We start from the raw sequence: 13,997 nt of genomic DNA, 5'->3' as shown, positions 1-13,997 counted from the left end.
GCTTCTGCTCTGATACCATGTTAACACAGAGAGCAACATGGAGAATTTCTGTATATTTTCATTATTCTTTTGCTGTAGCAGCTATAGACATATATATCAATACAAGAGACAATCACGGTCTCTATTTTAGGAAGTAAATAATCTAATGCTAATATTGCTATACCCTTAACCCAGGGAATACAAATTGATTCTACCAATCTATAATTATGCCTAATTGACAGCTCATGCCAACATTCTTAACATAGTTGATTCATAATTACTACAATTTAATTTACAGTTTCCAATATACTCCTAATTTATGCAAGATGCCAGCAACCACTCCCCAGAAAGTGATTTCTGCAAAGATCACATATAACAGAGTTCCCAACCTCTATGAGTGCCATACATTGTTGAATACATGATTCTGTATCCAATTTACCTGTTTGATTGTTTTCATGTGACATAAAAATGATTAGCATCCCTAGTCCTGACTAGTTAGTTGATAAGCATGACAATTAAGTGTACAATATACATAATATGAATGAAACAGTAATTTATAAGGTTCTTACTAGTGAGTTATCAGGATCTTTGTAATACCATCCATTTACAAATGCTGCAAAGATGCCCTGAGCTGCCATCACAAACACTAGCATTGCATTCCTTCCAATCCATTCCAAAAACAAGAATGGAGTACGAAAGCCCCAAACATCAATCTGTTTCATTATATTCATCAAGAATATTAAAGAAGAATCATAAGATGGAAGAGTATAAAAAAGACCAATAAAGGTTTTTTCTATTTAAGAACTTCATATATTCCACTTTACCACTATGTAGAACACAGAGATGACAATTCCAGCTGCCCCAGCTGTGAAACAAACATAGCTGAAGCTGTAGAGTTGCTTGTTAATTGGGATAGCTGCAGTTTTCAATGGAAAATTTTGTAAGACTTAACTTGTACTAGTGGTATATTTCCTCAACAAGTTTTAACGAATGTGTTTGAATTTCCGTTACCAAGTCTATTTGGTTTGTCATTAGAAAGTACGAAAACAGGAAAATAACATATCTCGATGCACTTTTTGTTGAAGTAGCAAGCCTTGAGATATTTTATTTTAGTGTTTACATATTTTCTAACGGTAAGACAAATCGAAATTTTTGATTGGAAATGCATGTCTCACTACAGATTGATGAAATAAGTGTTTTTTTTTTTGTGTGTGATGGTAACAAAATTCCAATTAGCACTCATTAAGAGTTGCAAGGAACATGTCTCACTAGCTCACCATTTGTAAAATGAAGGATGATGCCTAGGATCAATAACACAAAGCCCATTGAGAGCCATTGCTTGAGCCTCTCAGAATGACCCTGTCGAAATGTTTTACGCATTAATTAAGTACACATTTGAAAATTCGTTCTAAAGACAAAATCAGTTTTATGAAGAAGCTTCTGTAATTGATTATGAGAAAAGAGACGCTGAATCAAAACATGGTATAATTTTCACTTATGAATCAAGACAGTTTTGTGCATAGAGGTAAAGTTTGTAACCTTGAAATTAAATGAATCAAGACATGGCCGTAGTGGACGCCAATGGTGCCAGAGAGGATAGCTGATATGGAACTAGTTAAAAAGAAGCAGTAGAAGACAGTTAAAATTTTCTTCATCAAACATAGCTTATTTATAAGAAAACATTTATCATAAATGGATGAATATCTATTTCAAAAGGGAAAAAATTACCTCAAGAAGCCCTCTGGTTCAAATGGAGCGCGACACCAGGTTGGAGCATCTTTACGAAGAGGACCATCACCAGGAGAACTAAATGTACATGCCTGCAAAATGTATAGAAAAAAATATTAGAAGGGAAATGATACAGTCAATTTATTTATAGCATGTTTGGTAACACGGTGGAACACAAAGAACTTAATCACTTTAGAGTACTATTGCCTCATCAGATTTTGAGTTCTAGCTCAACCAAACACAAACTTAGATGGCCAACAAAAAATGTTCAAAAGATATGATTAGACAAAGTAATTCAACAAAACTAAAGAAAAACAATGACCGGTCTGGTTCTGAGAACACTGTTAGTCAGTACTATAAACTGACCTTCAAACGTGTCCAAACAGGCTCTGAATAAAGATGATTAATCCCCCAAACTTGTCTATCCACATAACCAACTGCGTTGCATGCAGGAAAAGGAAAAAAATACGAAGAAAAGAACATATATAACCCAATTTATCAATGTAACAATTTGAGAATTTGGTACAAATGGAAAGAGATTACATACAGTGCATGTATCTCTTTTGTTCGTCACTGTTATAATCCACGAAACTCCAATCTGGAACATAGAGGGTGAACATCGTGACCATGTAAATGACAAATGCCACAAAGCCCCCTAACCTATGTGTAAAAACAACACACATATAAATGCATGTGTCAATAATTAATCAAAGCAATTATTCACAATCTCTATGATAATTTTATTCAGTTAATTTCTTCAGTTCAATTATGAATAAATGAAATGTGTTATATGTATATTCTCACCATTGCCAACGATAGGAAGTAAAAATGGTTAGGTGTCCAGGGCTCAAAGTAGTGGGCCTAAGCTTGGAGGTAAATTTAAAATGAACATTATTTCTCATACATAGTAAACAAACGTTACACGGTTATTCAATTAAATTTTATCACATCATAAAAAATATATTTGTCTTAATTTAAATTTAAAATGAACATTATTTCTCATACATAGTATACTGTGATTGATTGTCAGTATTTTACATACCACTCATATGTGCTGATCAATTGATTGTATCATTTTTTACCACCAAATAGGGTCATGTATCCTTTAGAATTGGGATGTTAAAACAATGGGACAGAGTACGTAGTTCTATTTACCTTGCAAAAGTATACCCCAGAAGAGAAGCTTCAATGTCCTAATGATAATCTTCTTTACGGCAACCTTAACTTTGGGAATTCTCTGCGTTAAATGTTACAAGTTATGTACAACTAATACTATATGCTGATTAGAATGGAGAATATTAACCCAAGCTAGTGCTTTATAAGAGTACCTTTAGTGCAAGAGCTATAGCAACCCCAACAATGAAGAGAAAGAAAGGCATAACGAAATCAGCCAAAGTGCATCCATTCCAAGGGGAGTGATCTATGCGTGGATAAGCTCCTCCAGCAACATCTACCAGTATCATCAACTGCACATAAACATTTATGCCCCACATTACTTAATTTTATTCTCATTTCATTTCCTAAATATAGACTATAACCCGTTTGTTTCTACTTTAAAAATATGTGATTTTACAGTTGAACACTTTTTTTTATTTTAATTGATTTTTTGAAAAGCAGAAATTAATTTATGTTTTTTTTACACCGGAAAGATAAATTACACCCTCTAGAGATTGATCACTGAATTATCTTCTCATCCCTAACTCATGTCTCTCAAGTCTTACCACTTGAGCTATCATTCGGAGATAATTTATGTTTGTTTATAAAATATTAAAATGTTTTCACTATAAAAACTTACTAGAAATAATAGATTATTACAAAAGCTAATAGAAATAGTTTTAAAGAAATAATCACATTTTTTTTAAATTCAACATTTTTGTTAAAAAGCGTATACAAACCCTAATTTAATAAAAAAAAATATATAAACAGTTAAAAATACATAAATAATTTTATAAAATAAGCGAAGATAAACGGACCCTTATATCGTCCCTATAGGATAGCTCAAATGGTAGGAGCTGAGTGACATATAAGTTGGGTAGGAAAGGTCTAAGGATCGATTCCTGGCGAGTGCAATTTATCTTTCCGATGTATTAAAAAAAAAGGAACCCTTATATCATTATATAGTACACTAACCACGATAGTGAGGCCCCTAAATGCATCAAGGGTTGCAACCCTCTTCTTCTTCTTCATGAGTGATTGCTCTTGCTCTATTACTTCCGGAACAGTCTCACCTAGCTCCGGTGCCGTGGTTCTTGTGGCTCGGTCATCATGCTCAATAGAATCTCTATAGCCATTGATTTCTAATTTTAAGTCATCCTTATGGTAATCATTTGGGGGAGTATTGTGCCCTTCTTTCATTCTATTGGCTTCATCCATTTTGGATGATGAATGTTAAAAACTCTTACCCAATATTAATTCTCTCTCTTTTGGCGAAGAAATCAATCACTATTGTATTGATTTATGGGGGCAAGAGAATAATGTAAATGAAGAGGAGGACACAACCAAATGAAGTAGAATCGTTTGCCTTAACCTTGTGATCATAGGATGTGGACATATTTATTGGTAATTACATCCACTAGAGACAGATAAACCGTCTTTGGTGTGAGAAAGACATGGAATGGGATCAATACGTACTCTCATTTGATTGAGATCAAAGTACCATGCATGTTTGAACTCAAAAAACACTATGTTTAGATTTTGAATCATGTCAAAACGTTAAAATCGAACATTTGGTTTGTTTCTACTTTCCTATTCAACATTTGGGATTTTTTTTTCCAGAAAGAATATTGAAATCATAAATCATATTATTGGTTTACAAATCGATTTAGAGTAGGTAGCTTTGTGGTCGGCTAAGAAATCAATGTAATGATTACTTAATTAAGCGGTTATTAAGACACTCTAAAAAGCTCTCAGTGATCGCTATTAAGAAGTTGCGACTAAGGTAAAACCATAAAATAAGTGAATGGCTAAAATGGGTAAAAGGCTTAAAGCGATAAAATCGAAGGTTGAAGCAAAGGATTGAAATGTAAGGGGCTGAAACATTGTAAATGAATTAAAGTGCTTAAAAGTAAAAATAGTAAAATAAAGACAAAAGTTAAATGCGGGAAATTTGTAGATTTGATTGATTGTTTGAGTTGTGTGTTGTACAAATGACCCTTCCTAGGTCAATTCGGCGAACCTACGATAGTTATCAACTACCTGCCACTACCTACATTCCTCGGTCTTTACAATCATTTACTGATTGTGGGGTGTTAGTACTTTGCTTCTCATAGTCAGCTCGAAAGCTTGTTTTGAGCCAACATTCATTGTATCGGTTGATTCATTGGCAATAACTGTTTTTTCTAAGTCAAAGGGGTTGAACCTGTTGATACTTTTGCACGTTAGAATCTTCTAGAAGCCCATAAAATCCCTTTAATTCTGCATTTGAGGCCTTGTACCTTTTCTCAAATCTTGTCCATGTACATAATTCCTTCATCTTGTCGTTTTATCATTGTCCCAGCAGTTGACCCTAGACCCTCAACTAGTACATGCAACTACTAGTTTATCTTGGCGGCTAGCAAGTTTCTTCGGCTGTTGTAGTAGTTGTCGTAGATTTTTAGGCAAAATCAAACCATTTTTGCAAAGAGTTGTTATATATATATTGGAACATGTTAAATACTAGCTCACTCATATTTTTACAATTAACATTCAGTACATATGATAAAAAAACATATTACATATTTACTATATGCTAATTAATTTGTAGAAATTTCTTTTTAACTTGTGAATTTTGTTTTTCTTTGTCAACAAGAGGCAAAGCCTTTTGTCCACCAAATTGTTCTTCCACTAATAGAACTTCAAGCTAGAACCTCCGCTTTTTGTGTGGCGGAAGTAAGCTGAATGGTCTGGTGGTGATAACAATGACCATGACGAAGCTTGTCCGAGTACAGAGGGATGTACCCAAAAAAATTACTTCGAAACTCAAGTGATCATCTTAGACTAGAAACAAAATCGATCTCAAAACTTCGACTATAAGAAAAGCTTGTTATATAGGAAAAATTTAGCGACGACCCGGCCTGATAAGTGCTCATTTTACATATATTTGAATATCATTTTAAGCACTTATTTGACTTGTATGCTTGCATTTTTTATCATTTTATCCCCCAAAGTAGATAAATTATTATATACTTAATTTTAGCTTAGAAATAGTATAAATATTATATATTTCATAAGATTAACTTGGACTTTTGATGCAGGGAAGAAATTCATGAAGAATCCAAGTTTAAAGTGAAAAATTGTATTTTTAGAGAAGCAGAGCGCTGAGCGCCCCGAAAGGGGCGCTGAGCGCCCATGGCGGCTAGAAAACCCAATTCTGAAGAAAGTTGGGCGATGAGCGGCCTCTGAGGAGCGCTGAGCGTCGTCGGCCGCCTCAAACACTTATAAGTGGCCAGAAATCAGATTTTTTGAGGATCTTTCACCATTTTCTCTCAAAACTCATAGCAAGAGAGCTAGGCACGACTCTAGAAGGATCCCTGGGCTAGGATTGGATGGATTGGAGCTTCAAGATGGTGATGGCAACCATGGGAGGACGGTGACAACCTCCCGGAAGCCATGGAAAGCTTGGGAGAGCTTCCATGGTTGTGGTTACATCTTCTCCTCTTGGGTTTCAGTTCTTTCTTCCCTTTCCCTTGTAGTTGTTGTTTTCTATTTGTGTATTTAGATTTGTATAGCTTGACTCTTTGATTGTTCTAAGTTCATTCATTGATGTATATGGAAATCTTCCATGCATGGTGTTTCTTTCTATGCTTTATGCTTTTAACCAATCAATTGATAATCAAATGAGCTTCACTAATTTGTAAATAGATCGAGAGGTTGATATGAGTTGGTGAATGCTTAGATAAATGAAAGTATAACGCCTATGTCTTAGGTCACAACACTGTGTTAAAGTTTTACTTTCTCGCTTCAGGTATCGATTGATTTGTGTTAGATTTCTATGGACTAGCATGAGATCGGGAGATAATTGTGGGTCCGGTTTAAGAGAGAAACCACTCAGTGAACTAGTTGTCCTAAAATGAGAATATCTTGGGTAGGAGCAATAGTGGATTTTCATGTGACAGGTGGGGTTCTGAGTTCTAACAGAAGTTTCCGACGTGACAACGGGGACTTGCAAGCCTAGGGTACCTTGTTCTAGGAAAAATTGGTCGTTGGGAATGTCTTTGAGAGAGAATCTGAGTTGTATTGTTCCTTTTCGGTTTTCTAGATGGTAAGGGATTACGTCTAGGAATTCCAACTGATAGATTCACCTAGGCTAGGGATAGTTAGGTGAATAACTCTCAGCATCATAAATGAAATGAACTATTACAAAAGTGATTGAGCGGAAGCAATTAGAGGATTAGGTGAATGCATTCTAAATACGTTTTCTTCTTCGTTGTCTCTGTAAAGATTCTTTTACTGCTTTCATTTATATTCAAAAACCACAAAAACAAATTCTTCAAATATCTTTTCTATCCACTCGAATCAATATTTAGCTTGTGGAACTGATATTCACACAGTCCCTGAGGACGATAAACCCGTATCTGCTTTACTATGATTGAATCATAAAGGTTTAGCCAAAAGCAGTACAAACAACGAGGAAAAAACCTTTATCAAATTTGTTATAGGTGATCAGGCAACACTGTTTTTACTCTTTAGGGTTCCTGCCGTTGTTCAACTTAGCTAATTTTCATTCTAAATGGCCAATATATATTCACTTAGTTGTGAAACATTTATGCCATCTATGATGATATTGAGTCTTGTGGCCACTTGGACCGACCAGAACAGAAATAGACACCACCATATATAAATGTTGATACTTTTTTTTTTTTTTTTTGAATTTGGTGTTTATTAGAGTTCATTAATACTACCTATTTTTTTTTGGCCTTTTTAAGCAGTTTTGTTGAAAAATTGTTTTTGTTGTTGTGTGGAAGTTGAGATGTAATGTGCTGATGGATGAGGTTTCGTAGACAGTTCATGAAGCTTGGAGAAAGCTTTGCCATGACCACGACGAAGTTAGATTTATGACGAATCTCCTGGAGGTTGGGGGAGAAAGCCTTAGCAATGTTTAGCAGGGACCTCTTGTGGACTACGTCAAGCTCAATGTAGACGGTAGTTCCAGGGAAGCAGAGCGATGTATGTATGGTGGTCGGCTCGTGAGAGACCATGAGGGGAGAAGGTTTTGCGGGTTTCCATCTTATGAGGTTAGGGGCGATACCCTGAGCTTGAAGGCTCAGGCTATGACGAATTGTCTCTCCTTGATGTGGAGTAGAGGTTGCGAGGTTGATTGTAAGGACATGTTTTCTTTGTTGGAAGATGTTGATAGTGTGACGTTCTCTCCTTTGTCTCATGAGATAAAGTTGTTGTATAGGGAGTGTTTGACGTTCCTGATGTTGAGTACGTTAGAGACCCTTTTGTGTCTCATTTTTTGTTTCTAGTTTTCTTTGCTTGTGTTTTATTTTTCGATGCATCAAAGAAAATTTAATACAACATTCGTTGTTATTTTATCAATTTTACCCTTATTTCACTTATTTAATAAATTGAAGACATTTTTGAGAAAACATTAACAAATATTGAAAAAATTAAAATATAATTTTAGAATAAATAAAGAAATTATACATTTTTAATATGTGTGGTATCACTTTAGACTTGTTCAATAATTACAAAAAATAATAGAGTGACTTTGAAGTCAAAATATTTGTATAAACGATTTTAATTAGTTATCAACTACTAAAGGCTTAATCCTCAAATTAGTCCCTGTCTTTGTCTCGCCGTCTGATCTAAGTCCCTCACCGGAAAAATTTGTGGAATACGTCATCATCAACCCATTCATCTACAGCGATAGTGCGACGCGAAGATGGAGGTTTGAACTGGTTTGGCGGTGGTGCTGGTTTGCGGGAGATCGTGTGGTGGTTGGGTGCTCCGTGATGGTGGCTCCATGAAGACTCAGAGGTTGATGATGGATGATGTGTGCGGAGGAAGGAAGGAAAGGGAGAAGCAACAACGTTAATTGTTGTTGATGTATCTGAGTTGATGCAATTTGGAATTGGGAATTAGGGTAATTTGGGGGGAATTAGGATAAGTTTGTGGGAGAATTAAGTTTGGTTAATTAAGTTTGGGTTAGATTAAGAAATAAGTTTATTTATGTTAATTAAAACTTAATTATATGATGTGTAAAATATTTTTTATTTTTTTTAAATCTACGTAAGCGTTATTAGTCCAGTCATCATGTCATTTCATCACTCGCCGGAGCTCCGGGCTCCGGCGAGGACTGGCTCCATACGTTTTTCATTCATGAGGACCTTTTCCATAAATTTTTCCGATCAGGGACCTACCTCAGACGGCGACACAAAGACAGGGACTAATATGAGGTTTAAGCCAATAATAAATTATTTATAAGAGAGAAAAGGTTTGTATACCAATGTACTTACCAATGTACCATTTATTCTTATTTACATATTTAAAAATTAGTTTTCAGAATAATTTTTAATTATAATAAATAATAAAATCAAAGGAAACTGAATTGAAATATTAAAAAACAAAATTTGAAATATGATATTGTGTTTAATCTAACCAAATTTAATTTTTTTTAATGTTTCTATTCCAATACAATATATCATCTTTTATTTTAATCATGCAATTTCAAAATGATTGGATTTCTTCTAGGTAATTCTAGACTCGCGTAACTTTAGTAAATAATAAATCGTGAATATTTAATAATTAATAGTATTATAAAATTTTTATGATAAATTTATTTTTATAATATAATTATTTATTTCTTCAATAACATTAAATAAATAGTAATTTATAATGTATAAAATCTATTATTAATTCAATTTTTGGTGAGTGGGTAAAACTATTATTCAGTAATTAACATATTCAAATAAATTTTATCAATATATATTATATGGTTGCCCTTTTAATTAACATTAGAGTAATTTTACATTTAAACGTGTAATAATATATAAATTTAACATAAAAATATCATAACTTAAAATAATTTTCTATAAATTAAGGAAAAATTAATTCTCTGCTTTTTTTATTGGTGAAGCCAATTTTATTAATATATTTATATGAATTAAATGTATTTAAAACAATTTTCTCAAAACTACGATTGCAGTTTTAAGTAACTTTTGCACTTATATATATATATATATATATATATATATATATATATATATATATATATATATAGGGAGCATATCATGTGAGAGGAGTGTGTTATTATGAGAGATGAGAGGACCCAATATTGATCGTTGGATTTAAATCGACGGCTGAAATGCAGTCTCCCTTAAATGTTTCACGTGACACTTCTTTTTCGTGGTATTTCCAAATCCCACGCGCACCTGTCAATTTTCTGAGTATCTGATCCTCCCTGCTCCGTTCGATCTTATTTTGGCGAGCACCATCAACCTCGCCGCCGTCGCCGTCAATGGCTTCTGTGTGAACCGCCGCCGCGCCGTCACAAGCTCCACTCTTGCGTAACAGCACTGCCACCGCGAGCTCTGCATCACGCCGTCGCAGCAACTCTCTCCGTCACTGGTCGCAGCTCTCCATGACCCACCGGAGCTCCTCATCGACGGCGTCGATGCCGGCTAGGCAGCCTCCTGTGCACGGCACGAAAGCTTCTCCCCTATTCTTCGTTTGACCGCTGCGTTTCTGTCACACAGAAAAGCAGCATCACCACTGTTCTGTTCTCCTTTCAGATCTGCGTTTTTGGTTCTTCCTATTCTCAGGGAATTGAGTTTGGTGCCCCACCCCTTAGGCTTTGCACCCCACTTTATTAAATACGGAATTTAAAGTTCCGTATCAATACGGAAAATAAAATTCCGTATCTGTTTTAGTATATAATGAGTGGTTGAAAATGTGACACGCATGCTTAAATACAGTACGGAATTTTAAGTTCCGTATTCAATAGGGAGAATACAGAATTTTAAATTCCGTATTTGATAAAGTGGGGTGCCAAGCCCCATAGATGGGGTGCCAAACCCAACTCCCCTATTCTCATCGCCATCATCGTATTCCCTGTTTTTTCCATGAATTAGTCATGCCATGGGTGAATAGGCTTGAGGCTTGTATTTCCTACCATCAATTGTTGCAAGCACAGAGCAAAACCCCAAGTGAAAATGGTGATCATTTTAAATTGCAAAATACCCAAAATCAGTAGCAGCATGAGGATATTGGACGGAGAGAATGATTGAATATTGGTTTCATGCTGGGTAAGTGTTGAAATTGCATCTTGATACACAAAATTGAAAAAGGAAAGAGAAGGCATCCAACAGGAATACAAGATATAGAATCGGTGGCAATGGTAGAAGGAAGAGAAACCAGAACCAATAAAACGCACAGCAGAGAAGACGAACGGTGGGTGTGGTTCACGCGCAAGAAGAAGGAGTGGAATTTGTAAGATAAACATTAAAAAGAGTCACGTGGATTTTCTAGACTGGAATTGATCCTAACCGTTTATCAAGATCAAAGGGTTATTATTGGGTCCTCTCACCTCTCACAATAACACACTCCTCTCACCTGATATGCTCCCTATATATATATATATATATATATATATATATATATATATATATATATATATAGTTAATGGTCAAATTAGTCCATGAGTTTGTAAGCGAGTTTGATTTTAGTCCCCCTGAAAAAAAATAACGTTTAGTGACGGTTATTTTATAATTACTAGTGGGTTTTTTTTAAGGCAAATTTTTATTAATGAGAAAAAAAGCAACATGAGTACAAACTAAGCGAGATAATCAAAGCAAAACGTACAAAACCAAACTAACACGCCCCCAAAGCAAGACACACTGAAATCAAATAAGGGTGATCTCGCCTAACCTGAGCATATAAATCCTTAAGCATAAGATCTTCTGAGCCTCTAGGACGCAATCCGAGTTCCTTTCCAACTAACCAAATTATCTTCGCCCTAGTAGTAACCCCATCCTCGGGAGCGACGGGCTCTAAAAAATCTCGCGGCGGCTCAACCTGTCTATTGCGGCTGGCGACCACGCCGTGACCCACCATCCTTCCCCGTTGGGCTGGGCGTCGTCTCCAAATTTTGCAAACCATCGCTACACCCGGAGACTGGGGTTGGCCCTTCTCCAAACCCCCACTCCACCAAGGACATGACCATCCCCCACATTCGACTCGCTAACTTGATGCTCCCCATTTCTTAGAACTTCCATCCCAACATGAGCTCGATCACACCCCAACTCCTTTTCATGCTCAAGCCCCAAACGCAACGACGGGTCACGAGAACTGTTGTTCCTTTGTTTGATTGTTTGAATTTTAGCTAAGTATGTTGTGTGCCAACTTGTCGGACCCGATGTTGTAACATCAGAGCCTATGACATATGTCCCTGAGTATCTGTTGTGAGTTGGTTGGTTGTGAAGCTTTGTATTCAACTTAGGGCTTTTGCTGGAAGCTTCAGTGTGCCGTCAAGGAATATTCTTTGTGTATTTGGAGCTATTTATGGAAGTTAGAATCTGCTTATTTATTGATTGTTCGAAGATCTTGTGCAGATTTGTTACTAGGTTGTTTCCAATAACAACTTCCTGATCTTGTGTATGGACCGTGTGATCCTTCAAGCCCAATGAAGACAAGGCATGGAAGACTATATATGAAGACCCAAGACCTAGGCTCTAGGTATCGAACGTATCATTGTATTAGGATTTTTATTGAGTTCATATTGTTCTTGTACCCTTAGCAGCTTTATGCAATTGTTGTGAGCTAAGAGTTGAGTGTTTACTGTGTGATCTTGAGATCTGTCTTTGTAACTCATACTTGAGTTCAGTCACTGTGACAGTGATTGTGAGAGAGAGTGAGAGGGAGTTGTCATACTTAGGGGGAGACCTAAGTAATATTCCACGGGTAGAGTTAGGTAGAAAAGGTAGTTGAACTGGGGCAGTTCCTGTGAGACCTTTTGTGTACAATTTCTCTATAATAGTGGATTATCTCTCTTGGGTGAAAACCCTCCAGACGTAGGTGATATTGTACCGAACTGGTTTAACAATTTCCTATGTGTTTTTAGTTTTTCAGTCATATATCTTGCTGCAATATTCACTGTGCTTTTGTAATGTTATACAAGATGTCTTAGACATCTGGTAGAACAAATTGTCCTACGGTTGCCAGAATTTCAATTGGCATCAGAGCAGGTACCCCTGTTCTACTATTGGGTGAGATCTAGGGAGATACTTCTGGTATTATGGACAACAGCAAGGAAGGAAGATCTGTGCATAGGCCACCAATCTTGGATGACTCTAACTATGACTACTGGAAAGCACGAATGATTGCATTCTTGAGATCCATTGATAGCAAGACATGGAAATCTATTGTCAGAGGTTGGAAGCACCCGGTGAAGAGTGACAAAGAAAGAACTTCAACCATTGAACTGAAGCCTGAGAAAGAATGGACCAAAGAAGAAGATGATGAGGCTCTAGCAAACTCAAAAGCACTGAATGCTATCTTCAATGGAGTGGACAAGAACATGTTCCGATTGATCAACACCTGCACTATGGCTAAGGATGCTTGGGAAATCCTCAGGGTGGCTCATGAACGTACCGCAAGAGTGAGAGTGTCAAGACTTCAACTTTTCACCACTAAGTTTGAGAATCTGAAGATGAAGGAGGATGAAACTGTTTCTGAATTTCACATGAGGGTACGAGACATGGAAAATGCATCATTTGCTCTTGGAGAACAAATGTATGAGGAAAAGTTGGTTAGAAAAATTCTCAGGTCTTTACCTAAGAGATTTGATATGAAGGTGACGGCAATTGAGGAAGCTCAGGATATTGGCAACATAAAAGTTGATGAGTTAATTGGTTCTTTGCAAACCTTTGAGATGCCATTGAATGAAAGGCCAGACAAGAAGAGTAAGAGTATATCATTTGTGTTAAAGGCTAAAGATGATGATGATTCTAGTGAGAAAGAGTCTGATGAAAATCTGTCTGAGGCAATTGCATTGCTTGGGAGAAAGTTCAACAAAGTTATGAGGAGGTTTGAAAGAAGACCTAGACCAAATGTGCCAGACAAACGGTCGGACATTGGGAAGAACTCTGGTTTTGCTCGCAGAAACAAGGAAGAAGACAAACCCAACAAAGGCAAAGGAGTCCAGTGTCATGAATGCGAAGGATATGGGCATATTATAGCAGAATGTTCAACATATCTAAAGAATCTAGGAAAAGGGATGGTGGCAACTTGGTCTCATGATGACACAGAAGAGGAAGATGAACCTCAAGTCATAGGTCTTACTGTGAAGTTCAACTCTGAAACAGAGTCAA

The 13,997-nt window shown here is 36.2% G+C and overlaps 1 pseudogene; it reads right to left on the bottom strand.

Annotated features, from left to right (window-relative positions):
* Positions 1-271: 271 nt before the first annotated feature.
* On the bottom strand, positions 272-4,080 carry LOC130719116 (uncharacterized; annotated as a pseudogene).
* Positions 4,081-13,997: the final 9,917 nt, after the last annotated feature.

Source organism: Lotus japonicus, chromosome 5, assembly GCF_012489685.1.
Source record: "Lotus japonicus ecotype B-129 chromosome 5, LjGifu_v1.2".
Classification (NCBI taxonomy): domain Eukaryota; kingdom Viridiplantae; phylum Streptophyta; class Magnoliopsida; order Fabales; family Fabaceae; genus Lotus; species Lotus japonicus.
This window is presented reverse-complemented; position numbering and strand designations above follow the sequence as displayed.